Below are 13,018 nucleotides of genomic sequence, written 5' to 3'. Positions count from 1 at the left end.
CACAGGTGAGCTAGTGCAGCCCTCCCCCCCCACACACAGGTGACCTAGTGCAGCCCTCCCCCCCAACACACAGGTGAGCTAGTGCAGCCCTCCCCTACAGGTACGCAGTGGCTCACAGGTGTATCTTAGTCTAGCTTTTCATCCTCTGCCAGCCTGCCTGGAGCCTCCCTATTATCACAGTTACACCTAAGGAACCCTGGAGAAGGCTGGCTTCTGGTGTTCCCTGATTCAAATCTTATCATGCAAGGAAACTTACCAGATGACAGAATCCTTTCCAATTTTAAGGGAGTCGTGTTTTACCACAGAGTTTTCACTCCCTTCGAAGTTTCAATGACTAAACAAAACTATCACTTGGGGGCTCCCTCTGTAAGTTTTTGTGATAGCGGGTCTGCTGGAACCTCCATGTTCCCGTCACCAGCTGAATGTCCGGGTGGAGGTGCAGGTGGCATGGCCGGGCCCACTCCCCACTCCCACCCAGCAGGGCCTCTGGGCAGGCCAGGGCGGACGGGCAAGACCGTCCCTTTTGACCCAAAACTACTGGCCAGAGTTGGTCCTGGGTCCCAGCAATGACTCCATATTCCTTTCATACGGGTGATAACTTTTTTTCTTTTAGCTAACAGTTCTCTACTAGAGAAGTCTCATTGGAGAGTTTCACATTTTTTGTGTTCTTCCTATAATTCTTTACCTAATATAGTCTCTGATGCATCAGTCACTACTATAAAAACCTACAAAAGATTGGAAAGTTCCAAACCCTTTAGAGAAAACAATACCTCAAAAGTCTTTTCCATTTCTTTTGGTTATCTCTTTGTCTTGAGTGAGGTAATGCGGCAGCTGGACTTTGTGGTGTAAAAGTGAACATCTATAAAATCCTCTCATGACCTTAAAATACGATCCTAGGTATTTGCCATTTTTTTAAATGACTTCAATGTTTATCTGCAATGGGGCTCATAAATCCCATGATTTTAAATATGTGATTTCTAGAAATCTAACTCCACACTAAGCCAGAAAGTTTAGTACCAAAGCCCATGTCTAGATGGGCTGCTGCATTCATGCCTGTCACCACACGTGAGGGAGGCATGAGCTTGGCAGAAGTCCTCAGTTCACCCAGTCATTCACTGGCCAGTTGTCCGGGAAGGGCAGACCGGCCTCCTGGGTCTGTAGGGTGGAGTGTCAACTCATACTCTCCATCTGCTGTTTCCCATGCTATTTTTAATTTTGATTTTAAAGCCACTTGCCAAATCCCTGTATATAAATCAAGGGTTGAAATGATTTTAATGGTTTCAAGTTGATCTAACAGACTCCTTATTCTAGGTTTAGGATATTCACTGTTTTTAGTTGCAGTGACTTATTCACAGCCCACTCAAAACGGAATGATGATTTCTTGCTTTTGAAACTAGCGCTTGTAGGCGAAGATACCTCCCACTTGGAACATTCTCCTACACGTGCTGATGGCTCAGGTGCTGCCTCGCAAGGTAAGGAATGCCTCTCTGAGGGGAGACCCTGCTCGGTCCAAGCTAAGGCAGTTTCCAGCATGGACATGCTAGCTGTGCACACACGCGTGCCTGTGTGTATGTGTGTTCCCACTGACATCTTACCTGTCCTCCAGCGAGACTCTTAGGAATTCCAGCATTTACAAGAGCCCGAAGTACCACACTTTGGAATGTCAGGTCTCCAGGAGGAGCAGAAATATTCCTCCTGGAAATATTGACTTGCTAGGGCAGGGTATGTACTCAAGACACTCTCTTAAAAACTCAACAAGTCTCTGACCTGAGCCTTGGCATTCTCCTGACAAGCTATGGGTCTCTGAAACAGTCTCGAGACCCAAGTGCCTTTCTGAGGACCTCAGATGAGGGGTGTGAGGGTTGCTAAGTGGGGTCCCCTGTCTGTGGCCCGGTCACTCCCTCCAGCAGAGGCACACTGATCCCGCACCTGCCGTCACCCTGCTCCCAGCCCTCCAGCCCAGCCCTTCATTTTACTGCTTAACGCAACTCAAAGACAAGCCATGATCCTGTTCTTGTCAACTCCTTAATAAAAACGAGAAATTTCCTCCCACCCTGCATCCTCCTGAAATCTCTGCTCACCACCTTCATGACACAACACTGGCCCTGGGCCATATTTGTAGTTTCAGTCTCTCTGAGGCCTGCCTTTCCCTGTCAGGTTTGGTTTGCCTCCGTGTTCTTTAGGGGATCCTTCATGGCCCTCCCCAAGCGTTTGACATGCCTCTTTTCACCACGATCACAGGCTCATAAAAGAAATATCCATTTAATCCTCCATTAATTTCTCATTTCAAGTCTGAATTTGCAAGGCAGCAAGTGTGTAGAGCAATCCCAATGCCCAGCTCTCACGGAGGCCCCCGCAGGTGCGCCTGGCTGCCGACCTCACTGAAGCTCCCAGGGCCAGGAGGCTCCTGCACCCCCGCTCTAGGTGTGGAACGTGCTCCAGGCGCATGGGGCATGCTACAGCCTTTCAACAGGCTGGCCAAACGCCTGCGCTTGTGTGGGTATCCTTCACCCCAACACAGGAAAGGACGCACGGCCCAGGGGGACCAGTTCTACAGAAGGCTTGTGAAAGCTGGTGGCGGCACCCTGGCCCCTGGAGAATGCCTGACTCTTACCTGCTCATATGCACACAGAACCTCCCCACCCAGTGGGCTCGGGACCACTGCGGAACCTGAACCGTGTCCTGCACCTTCCTTCCACTGCACCAGTGAGAGGGCAGCCTCACATCCCCCATTCCAAACTAACACGACAAGGGGAAAGGGACCGGGCGGCCCTTCATCCACCCTTTCACTTTACAAATTCATTCACTCTTTTATGATCACTGATGTGCCATGCACTGTGCTGGGCTCTGGGCATAGAGTAGGGGGCAGATTAGACACTGTTCCTGCCCTGTGGCATGTGACCACGTAGCCAAGAAGGCTAAGTAAGTAAACAAACAACGAAACCCACATAATTTAAATTCTGGTAAGAGCCGTGAAGAAGAGGATGGTTAGAGAGCAAATTAGGAAGACTGGGTCCTTAAGCGCTGCGTGCTCCTGTTAACAGAGAGGACTCGCTGTGCCCAGGCCCGTGCCCCAGGGCTCTGCTGTGGCCCACTATTCCTGCCATGCCTACCCTCCAAGGCCAGCCTCCCTGCCTGACAGCCTGAGGCTCTCACTGCTAGAAGGCAGAGACAGACTGGCTACCGTTAACCTCCAGGCCTAGGAGGGCACGACCTTCATGCCATCATCATCATCAGGGAATCAGGAGCATGTTGGCTTAGAGTGACTTGAAGCCCATTCTTCCTAGGACTTTCAGGATGCCCCACACTGCTGTGCTCCCAGCTTGCAGCTCAGGACCCTATTTCAACCTAGCGCCGCTTTTTGGTACCCATGGTTGAACCTCTTCAGTCCTTGTACAGCTGACAGCCAGTTCAGTGGCTTCCCAGGCATGTAGCCAGGAAAATTCAGACCTAAACTCCAGATCATGGAAGGAGTTTGCCTAGAGGGATGAATCACTACTTCCCTCAGCAAATGAATGAACATTTACTGAAGGCCTGTAGGCAGTCCCACCTTGCCAACTATCTCATAACACACCAACCTGGAGGCCAGAGCCGAATGGACTCATCTGCTCCCTCCAGAAAAGGCAGGGAATTAAAGAAGCTGGCAGAGGCACTGTGGGCAAAGGGAAGGGGCTGCTACGTCTGATACTGTAGCTCTTGGCATCGTTAGTGTTGTGGAACCCATAGAAACAGCTCTGAAAAATAAATGTGAATTACACATTTTCAGAAATAAGAGTCCAAAGCAGCTTAAACCTAAGAAGCATGGTGGACTTGAACGTCTCTGAGCTGCGAGGAAGAGATGAGGATGGGTCATTCTTGTGCCAGTTCACAGGGACAAAACCCACACTGGCAAGGGAGGAACAGGTAGAGAAAGCCACAGGGACAAAGAAGCCGGAGAGAAGGCCGGGTGTGGGGGCTCACAGCTGTAATCACAGCACTTTGGGAGACCAAGGCAGGCGGATTGCTTGAACTCAGGGGTTCAAGACCAGCCTGGGCAACAAGGTGAATTCCTGTCTGTACCAAAAAAAAAAATAAATAAAACAAAATAACTGGGTGTGGTGGTGCACACCTGTGTTCCCAGCTGCTTGGAGGGCTGGGGTGGGAAAACGGCTTGAGCCTGTGAGGTGGAGGTTGCAGTGAGCGGAGATCATGCCACTGCACTCCAGCCTGGGCGACACAGCGAGAAAGAGCGAGACACCATCTCAAAAAAGAAAAAAAAAAATAGAAAGGAAGAAACGAGAGAGAGCAGCTGGTGGAGAAGACACTGGACAGAGACTTTGAGGAAGATTTACCTGGAAGTTGTACCTCAAATAAAATGGGAGAGAATAAAAGGGAGAGGAATACTGACCAGAGGCAGAGGCTCAGACACAGAGTCAAACAGGTCATGAGTGCTTGTCTGAAGGGCAGCTACTCTCCCAGCTGGCCTCCGCCTTGGCAAATGTGTGGACAGGCTCCATCGGCATCACGCTGGAGCTGGTGAGGAATGCAGGCCCCACCCCACCCTCCTTGGAGCAGAACCTGCTTTCCAGCCTGACTTCCAGGTTAGCACACTGAAGTTTGCAAAGCCTTACCTTGGACTGGCATTGTGAAACAGGCTTTGTCTGGAAACCACTGAGCCATCAGCCTGGGCGCTATGGAAGGTAGGATGTGCTACAGTTTCAGAATGTTCCATGACTCAGTGGACCCCTAGCATGTCTGTTCTAGAAAAGTGATGGCCCTTGGACCTTGCTTTGACTTCTGTGATCTGTGCTGCATCTGGGGAAGCTCTAAGCCCTGAGGACTCAGCAGCTGAGCTTCTAATCCATCAAAGTGCTAAAAAAATTGTAGTTCTCTGTCTCTCTCTCTCTCTCTTTTTAATTCAAAGTAACCTTCCAGAACACACACTTCTTTTTCCTGTTCTGAAACTGGTAGCCAGCATTCTGTGCCAATTCAAAATTACAGGAATTAGAAATGTTTAGAAGCTAGTTGGCAGTATATGCAAAGGCATAAGATGTGTTTTCCAGAAGCCTTAGATTACATTCTACTCAACTGGAATGCAACAGACATTTTTTCCAGGTGCAGAATGGGAGTCTTTGAGTGGGGGATTTATTGGTTGACTTCTTACATGGGAATTCTTTTCCTTGGAGTCTTATTTAAATCTTGGCATCATTACATTTAGAAAGATATGAAAATTGGGCTGGGTGTGGTGGCTCACGCCTGTCAGCCTAGCACTTTGGGAGGCACAGGTGCGGGATCACTTGAGGTCAGGAGTTCAAGACCAGCCTGGCCAACATGGCAAATGTCTCCACTAAAAATGCAAAAATTAGCTGGACATGGTGGCTCCCACCTGTAATTCCAACTACTCAGGAGGCTGAAACACGAGAATTGCTTCAACCCAGAAAGTGGAGGTTTCAGTGAGCCTAGACTGCGCCACTGCACTCCAGCCTAGGTGACAAAGTGAGACTATGTCTCAAAAAAAAAAAAAAAGCGATGAAAATCCGTCTGTTTGCATGCATAGATTTATCCTAGACATCAAATCACTCTAGTTGCACAGTCTAGATTCCTTGGTGAGTCTTTTACCTCTAGAAGAATAAAAGTCATGGAACCCTTGAAGGAAAACCAGGTTCCAGTTACTTGGGCCAGGCTCTTATCAGGATCAAGTAGAGAATTTCTTGCTTGGAGACACTGGCTCTCTGGCTGCCAGTAGAGGCTCTGTCATTTATCAATGGGAGTCAGTGCAGTCAGAGCAAAGATCAAGAGTGGCAGCTGCAGGATTAAGAGGACATCCGGTCCCCCCGGTTGCTGCCCTGCCTATTCTGTGAGCAGCCCAATGACAGTGAGAAGAGACTATCGTGTTGCCTTCACTAGGGTCCTGTGCCACCAGACGGAGGGAAAGTCCTTTGCCGCCTGGGAAAAGGGTGTCCTCCTCAGTAGATGTCTGAAGAATGGCCCTGTCTCAAAACGCGGAGGAAACTGACCAACGTCACTTATCTCCACGGCAGATTGGTACTTACATTTAAGGCACTAAAAAATGGGTTTAAAGGACAGCCTGAACGCCAGAAAAGAAAACGCATAAATGATTTAAACTCTTTGAGACTAGCGATTTCTCTACTACTACTGCAAATCATCCATGTACAGCGGGGCAACAAACCATGGGAAACGCACCCAGCCCTCTGCAGACGTAAGTATCGTTTAAAGTGGGTGCCATGTAGACTAATGAAAAAAGCTGGCCATCGTTCTCAACTTGCACATAGAAAATGAGTAGCACCGAGCTATTGCAAGAACAAAACTCATCTGTCCCAAAACAAAGAATATTTTGTCCTCTACATGTTCCAAGAAACTTCTTGTCCAAGGAAGTCTTTTTAAGCCAATTTACCTCCAGCCAACAAGAGCCATCCTCTGAAGAGAATTTGCAGATATGTGACGACTGGATTGGGCCCAGCATCTAACCCAAATTCCCTCCGCAGAGGAACACTGAATAACCCACGCTAAGTGACACACAAGATCAACACTGCCTACTGTTAAAAAGTTATCATCTTTTAAAAAGTTAAAATGTTATCATTTCAAGGCAAAAAAAAATCTATACAAGTCTTCGTGTTTGACACCATTCCAGTCAAGCTGGACTTTTAGAATTATTATTTTAATCAAAAAAGAGGCCAAAAGAGAAGAAAGCCAACTCGGGAACAAGGTTCCCAGTAAAGTTCTATTAGTTTATCAAAACAGGAAATATAAGCCATTTCCGCACATGCAGCTTTAGAAATCAAGGAAATAATTCCAACATGGTATTAGCAGGGCAAGGTATATGGAAGAGGAAGTGCAGGTCACAGCTGTACCACCCAGAACAAAGCCTTCTTCCCCATATGCCGGGCAGGAAAGCCAGCCAATTCAGCTTCCTTTGTTTAACAGTGTTTCAAGGGCATCCTAAATAAATGTGTTCACTCTACAGAATGGTCTTGAAAGAGTCACCAGCTAAAGATGGTGAAATGCCTGCAGGCCAGGGGTGCCCCCCCACGTACAATAAATAAGTCCCATGGGCTTTTCTGGAGTGCCAGTGGCTGAGCTTCTAATCCATCAAAGTGCTAAAAAAAAAATTATAGTTCTTTCACTTTTTTTTTTTTTAAATTCAAAGTATCCTGCTAGAGCTGTTCTTTTTCCTGTTCTGAAACTGGCAGCCAGCATTGCTGTGCCAATTCAAAACTACAGGAACTATAGGAACTGAAAATGTTTAGAAGTCCCAGCAGCTATGACTGCATCGATGCCCGTCCTCATGGAACTGAGAGACTCAGAGAAGGAAGGAGGAGCTCAGGCTGTGTATTTGGAACATGAGAACCAGGAAGAAACGGCAGTAGTTTAATAAGAGATGGGCTAGACACTCTTTAGGAAGACAGCCGGCCTTCCTGTCTGGAAGCGTTCCTTCACTGTCTCCCAGGCAAATACCTGAGGAATGGGATCATTCCCCTCCTAGTTCAACACGGCGGCAAGACATAACCAGGAGGCATGACGTTCGGTGCCCTCCCCTGAGTCATCGGCAGAAAGCCGCGTGTTTTCATGCCTGCACACCTATGCCTCTTAATGAGCAGTGGCTGGCCAACTGGGCCACCTTCCATCTCCGCTCAGGCAGCTCCGTGTCTGGGGTGTTTTCCACACACAGCGTGCGGTTGGCAGGGCCACCTCTGACAGCCGCGCTTCAGTGCTGGGGCTTGGGTCCTGACGGGTAGGACTGGCTCCAGAAACAAATCAGGAATGTGACTGCCAGGCCATGCAATGTGTGGTGGGCCAAAGGCCAAGGCACATCCCACTGGCATCGGTCATCCTGAGATGTTTAAGGCAGGCGAGGCCCTAGGTGGGGACTGCTGAGAACCCGGGAGGCTGAAGAGCAGCTGTGAGGGCCCGACCTGGGGCATGAATGATGTGGCAAAGGGCAAGACAAGGGACAGAGTCCCGGCAAAGAAGTGACCGGTCCTGCGGAGCCACAGCATCTGCACAAAGAGGGGATGTGAGGGTTTGGGATGGAATTCAGCCCCCTGAGCCTTTGGAGCTGAAGGGTCACCAATACCTGGCTCCTCGGCCTGGAGCTCCCGACAAGTGAATGAGAGCTGAGGCCCTGCCAATGCAGTCTGAGCCAATGCTTTTTTGGAAATACCTCGTCCTGGGCTAGAGATGATCTCAGAGCGTGGGTGGGCCTGGCCTCAGGTGAGGACAGGTGGGCCATCAGCCGGAGGGAGGAAATGGGGCTTGGCATTTCCTGACACACAGCCTCTGACCTGGCCACATCTTCATAGTTCACACTCAGTGCCTTTCTAGAGGCAAAAGGCAACGCTGAGCTGGGCCTCCTCAGCGAGGAAGGCAGGTGTATACTCGGGCCTGGCAGGCGGAGGCGTGCACCCAGGTGTTCGCACTTGGCAATGAACCACGATGAGCGCAGGGGAGGAGGTTCCGTCCAGAGCCCGCCCTCCCTGTTCTTTCATGGCCTCCCGTTGGTCTACAGAGCACCCTGGCCTTCACCCAAGAGGACCTGCGCCCTCATTTGTTGGGTGGCTTTATTAGGTGTTGGGTGGAGACTCAGGGTGCCTCATCTTGAGTCATCTGGAATAGAAGCCTGGAACCTGTGCAGCAAACACCCAGGGTGTGAACATGGGCGTGGGGCCATCGTGAGGTGGGCAGGACCGTGGGCAGCACATGTGACAAGCAGTCTTCTTCGTGGGCATACAGTAGGGTGCTGGAGCCACAGAACAGGGCACTGAAAGGCAGGCAATTTCCATCTCGGAGTACTGGAGGGTGTTCCGTCAAAGTATGAGTCGCCTGCGTTTGAAGGTTTCCTTGCCTGCCTTCGAATGTCTTGGCCATTAGAGTTCTGGTGTCCCTGCCTTGACACTCCGAGTTACTTCCCGAAATCTGTTCCATCACCCCTGTCACAGCCACTGCCCCTTAATTGTCTATGGCTACCACGGGATCAATGGCTAAGACTGCTGAGATTTATTTTCATTGCAATTTAGATATACTTATGAATTCATGGCTAAACTCTCCTTTGAATAGGTTCTTACTCACTTGATTCCAAAAGTTAATCTTAAATGACTTCCTGCCTGGGATTCCCAAGGCTTTGAGTTACAGCTGAAACAACTCCTCAAAAGCCTCAAGTGAGACAGAGCTCTCTTTCAAGTATTCTCAGGCTGCTCCTTCAGCTCCCCGCCAACCCCCAGGAAAACTCTGCATTTCCAAAATCGCCTCTCACTGGCCTTCACTCCTGGCCCCTGGCCCCCAGGTTGTGAGGGTGACAGAGGCAGCCCAGGGTACTGGCTGGGGCTGCCCGGATATATCAGTAGCGCCCTGGAGTTGGGGTCAGACAGCATGTCAAAGCCTGTCTTCTTGATGTCATTGTGAAGTGGACACACAGCCAGCACTGTCCTGAGAACCAACACGTGCCCAGCTACCTTGCAGAAGGGGGTTCCCTGTGCTCAGGTACCCCTGCACAGGCGCAGCTGAGATGGAGCAAGATGGGGGCCTGGGTATTCTAACTGCATCACATGACTTCTGTCCCTCACAGCAGCAGGGCATCTGTCAATGTGCCAACTGCCAGAAGCCACCTTCCCTTGCCTCCTCTCCTTCTCCACCCTTAATGTAGATTGCCACCCTTCATGTCTTTGTCAATCTGATGACTGGCGAGGTGGGTACTTGGCTAGGTAGTGCTTCTGATATTAACCCTTTAGTTGAGAGTCCTTAGCCCTTTAGTCGGGTTAAGAAGAATGGGTGGGGACAAGAATGGGTGGGAAAGTCAGACTCAATGTGAGTTTGACTTTCTTCTTCCCAAGGTGAATGGCTGGTGTGTTTGAGTGGGTCTCGGCTGCACTGATAGGGAAGGTGAGGGTGTGGAGCCAGCATCTGACAACCTCTGACTTCTCCATCCCACGCTTCCCAGGACCAGCTGGCTTTGCTTCTCCTGAAACCCGCTGACAGGGGTCCTGCTCCCCTGCATTCACGGTTCCCTCCACTTTCAAAGTCTCTTTTTCTTTCAACTACAGCTGAATGCTTAAGCACACATTTTACACACTGATGGAATGTGAGGATTTTCAATGCATGGAGTGTGAACACCTCTGGGGTTCCATCCTCCGCAAAGAAGTTGCTTTGGACGCACCGTTCCTTCAGCTTGGAATGTCTTCCACACCCTCCCTCACCTTCCCTCTCAGTGCAGCCGAGACCCTCAAACACACCAGCCACTCACCTTGGGAAGAAGAAAGTCAAATCACATTGATTCACATCTCCTCCCCACCTATTCTTTTTAGGAACAGGCATTTCTGCTGTCACACAGCATATGACTGTTTCTGAAAAATCCTCACACTCTGCAACACCACACACCAAACCAACAAGGTCCATGGGAAAAAGAGAGCTGGGGCAGGCCACTCAATTCCGATGCAACTTTGTAACTAGGGCCTTGATAAAATTGGTAACAACCCTAATAAAAATAATAGCACAGTTTAATAGGCGTGTTAATTTCCCAAATAAAGAAATACTGCAGTAAATAAAGCACTTTATCTTAAAGAACAGTGACAGCACAGTTTCATAGAAGGCGGTGTAAGGAAGGGCTCAGACTGTTACATTAAAAAGAGCAAGGACAGGATGACCAATTGGAAGAACCATGCAGAAAGCCCTTCTAAGCCGAGTGTGTGCCTCTGTGAGGCAAGAGAGAGAATACTGGGGCCTTGGGGTCTTGCGAATAGTTCCGTTCCTTGGGTTTGCTGTGATGACGTGTATTCATCTACTTACTCTTCAGCTACCCTGTTCCTCAGAGGTGCAAACATCACGCTGGGAAAAACGTCATGCATGAACCAACGTGACTTCCATCTCATAGTGACATCATTCTCTTCTGTTCCAATTGCCTATCAGCAAGTATGAGTTAGAGGAAATGTGCTGTAACAAACAGCCTATTTCAATATCCTCTCATTGCCTACTCACTTAAATGTCAGTGTTCTCACCAAATAACTAATAAGAACATGGGCCGCATGAAAGATGATCTTTTATGAAGGCTATTTGTCATCATGTCATCCTTTTAATAGCCTTAGGGATTCTGTTCAGTCTCCGTGTTAAGAAGAGCAAGTTACAAGCAGGTTTTAACGCTTGTTCAAGAGGCCACCAATGTAATCACAGCTAGAAGTGAGTGTTCAGGCTTACAAGTGCACATGCAGTAAAGCGTCTCACATATTACATTTCAAATAAATGCCCTTACATATTTATGAGCTATTTTTTTGTTTTGTTCAGTTAGCGAGAGACAGTCCACCGAGACATCATCTAATATAAGCATTACCTCACACATTATCTACACTAAATTTTAATTATTTATACGGCATGCCAGTTCTTGGTATCCTTTGGCAGTGAATGAAATGTGTATGTTGTTAGTGTTGGCATATAGGTCTAAGGTAAATATTAGCACCGTTTGTAAGAAACAAAGTGGATCCATCTCTTGAAGCTATTTATTCCAGAAAAGTATGTTCAGTTTAAGAGTTCTGTCCAAAATCTGCCTTCTATGCTAAATTTGGGAGAAAAAATCTGAAAAGCATGGAATGAAAGAGATCCAGCAATCCTTTTTCAGAATACAATAAGATTTCTGTTCTGGTTGATGAAGACTGGTCTAGGCAAGGAAGGTCCCCGTTTGCTTTGGCACGCAGAGAGCAGCGCTGAGCCGCCCGGGCAGGCTCAGCCTCAGGTGTCTCAGCTTTACCTTTGTAAACTTGACCATCAAAGGCCCAGGGGCTCTGAGGCCATGGGCAACACCACGCCCACGCTACAGCCATTTTACCTACTTGCTGGCCTGGCTTCTGGGTTAGAATTTCTGCATTTCTGCCCTGCCCTTTCTCCTGGAGGTACGCTGAAAAGTGAATCACACGTGCAAGCTTTCAGACGGCGTACACCTATGGCTTCCCACCTCAACAGGGATTGAGGATGCCTTTGCTGTGAACTCACACTCAGTAGTTTTTTATTTGCCTGGAAGAATGTCTGTGCATAAAATCTGCCCTAAGTCATAGCAGACGCCTGTTCCTGGGGCCAGCAGAAGAGCAGGCATTGCGCACAGACGGGTACAGACAGCACTCCGTTATTTAGGAGTGGATTATCCACCTGGAAATTCCAACAGTGGATTTTCAATCCCACTCCTCTCTGCCCCTCAGCAGGCCATTGGGCTTTTAATTCTTGTGTTTGATGCACGGAGACCACACAGACAGTTACTGCAGTATCAGCCTCCGAAGACTGTATGTGGGCTAGGTTAGACCAAGTTTTGGATGCTAACTTCTGTTGATGAGGCGTATTTAGAATTAGCATGCACACATTTTTAGGTTTGAGCACTATTTTTAGAGTGTTTGTCCTCAGTGTGGAATTTTAGGAGCCAGCTCTGCCCCACTCTCCTGTACTAGTGCATGAAGTCAGTTATTTTTCTCTCCTTTTAATGCTTAATCTGGAGTGTGTGCAAGAAGATGGGTTCTTCCTGGGCTCCAGAGTGCCACGATCCTGTCCTGCGCCTTTCCCTCGCCCTAAGCTTCCAGCTGGGTGTGCGGGTCTCCAGCACCGCGGATTTGGTTTGCTCTGAATGGCACTGTGTTTGGTAGGAACTTGATTTGTTTTGGACCAAGGATGCCGGGGCTCCAGGCCGGCGTTTTGGGGAGGTGGTCTTGTGAGGAATGCTCACCCCACGTGCCCTGCAGTGTCCTCATTTAAAAAATGGGTAGAACCTACTGTTTCTACCTCCTGGGGTTGCTGTTAGAACATAAGGAGATTTTAAGCCATGGGAAGAGCTGAGGACAGTGCCCGGCTCCCAGCAGGAAGTACCCAGCATCCGTGGGCCATGTTCTTAACCTGTGTTTTATTATCTTCCCCTAGTGGAGGAAGATGCTGCTGTATCCCATCTCATGACGAGACCTAGAGAACGGCAGGTGTCAACACTGTCATTGTTCAAGGAGGTTGCTGTGTATGGAGACACTTGCATGTTTTAGGATTCTTTTTTTTTTTTTTTTTG

The 13,018-nt window shown here is 48.8% G+C and overlaps 1 protein-coding gene and 1 long non-coding RNA gene across 2 annotated transcripts in view; one reads left to right on the top strand and one right to left on the bottom strand.

Annotated features, from left to right (window-relative positions):
* The window catches only part of COL4A2 (collagen type IV alpha 2 chain), a 205,759-nt gene that overhangs the window by 156,860 nt on the left and 35,881 nt on the right, over positions 1-13,018 (bottom strand). The gene's annotated exons all lie outside the window — the stretch shown is intronic.
* Positions 8,570-11,228, top strand: LOC119467449. Its single transcript, XR_005195988.1, has 3 exons — positions 8,570-8,674; positions 10,299-10,435; positions 10,787-11,228. It is a non-coding gene; the product is annotated as an uncharacterized LOC119467449 (long non-coding RNA).

The sequence above is a fragment of the Cebus imitator genome, unplaced genomic scaffold (genome assembly GCF_001604975.1).
Source record: "Cebus imitator isolate Cc_AM_T3 unplaced genomic scaffold, Cebus_imitator-1.0 Scaffold14, whole genome shotgun sequence".
In the NCBI taxonomy this organism is placed as follows: Eukaryota; Metazoa; Chordata; class Mammalia; order Primates; family Cebidae; genus Cebus; species Cebus imitator.
Note: the sequence above shows the minus strand (reverse complement) of the source record. Positions and strands in the feature narration are given on the sequence as shown.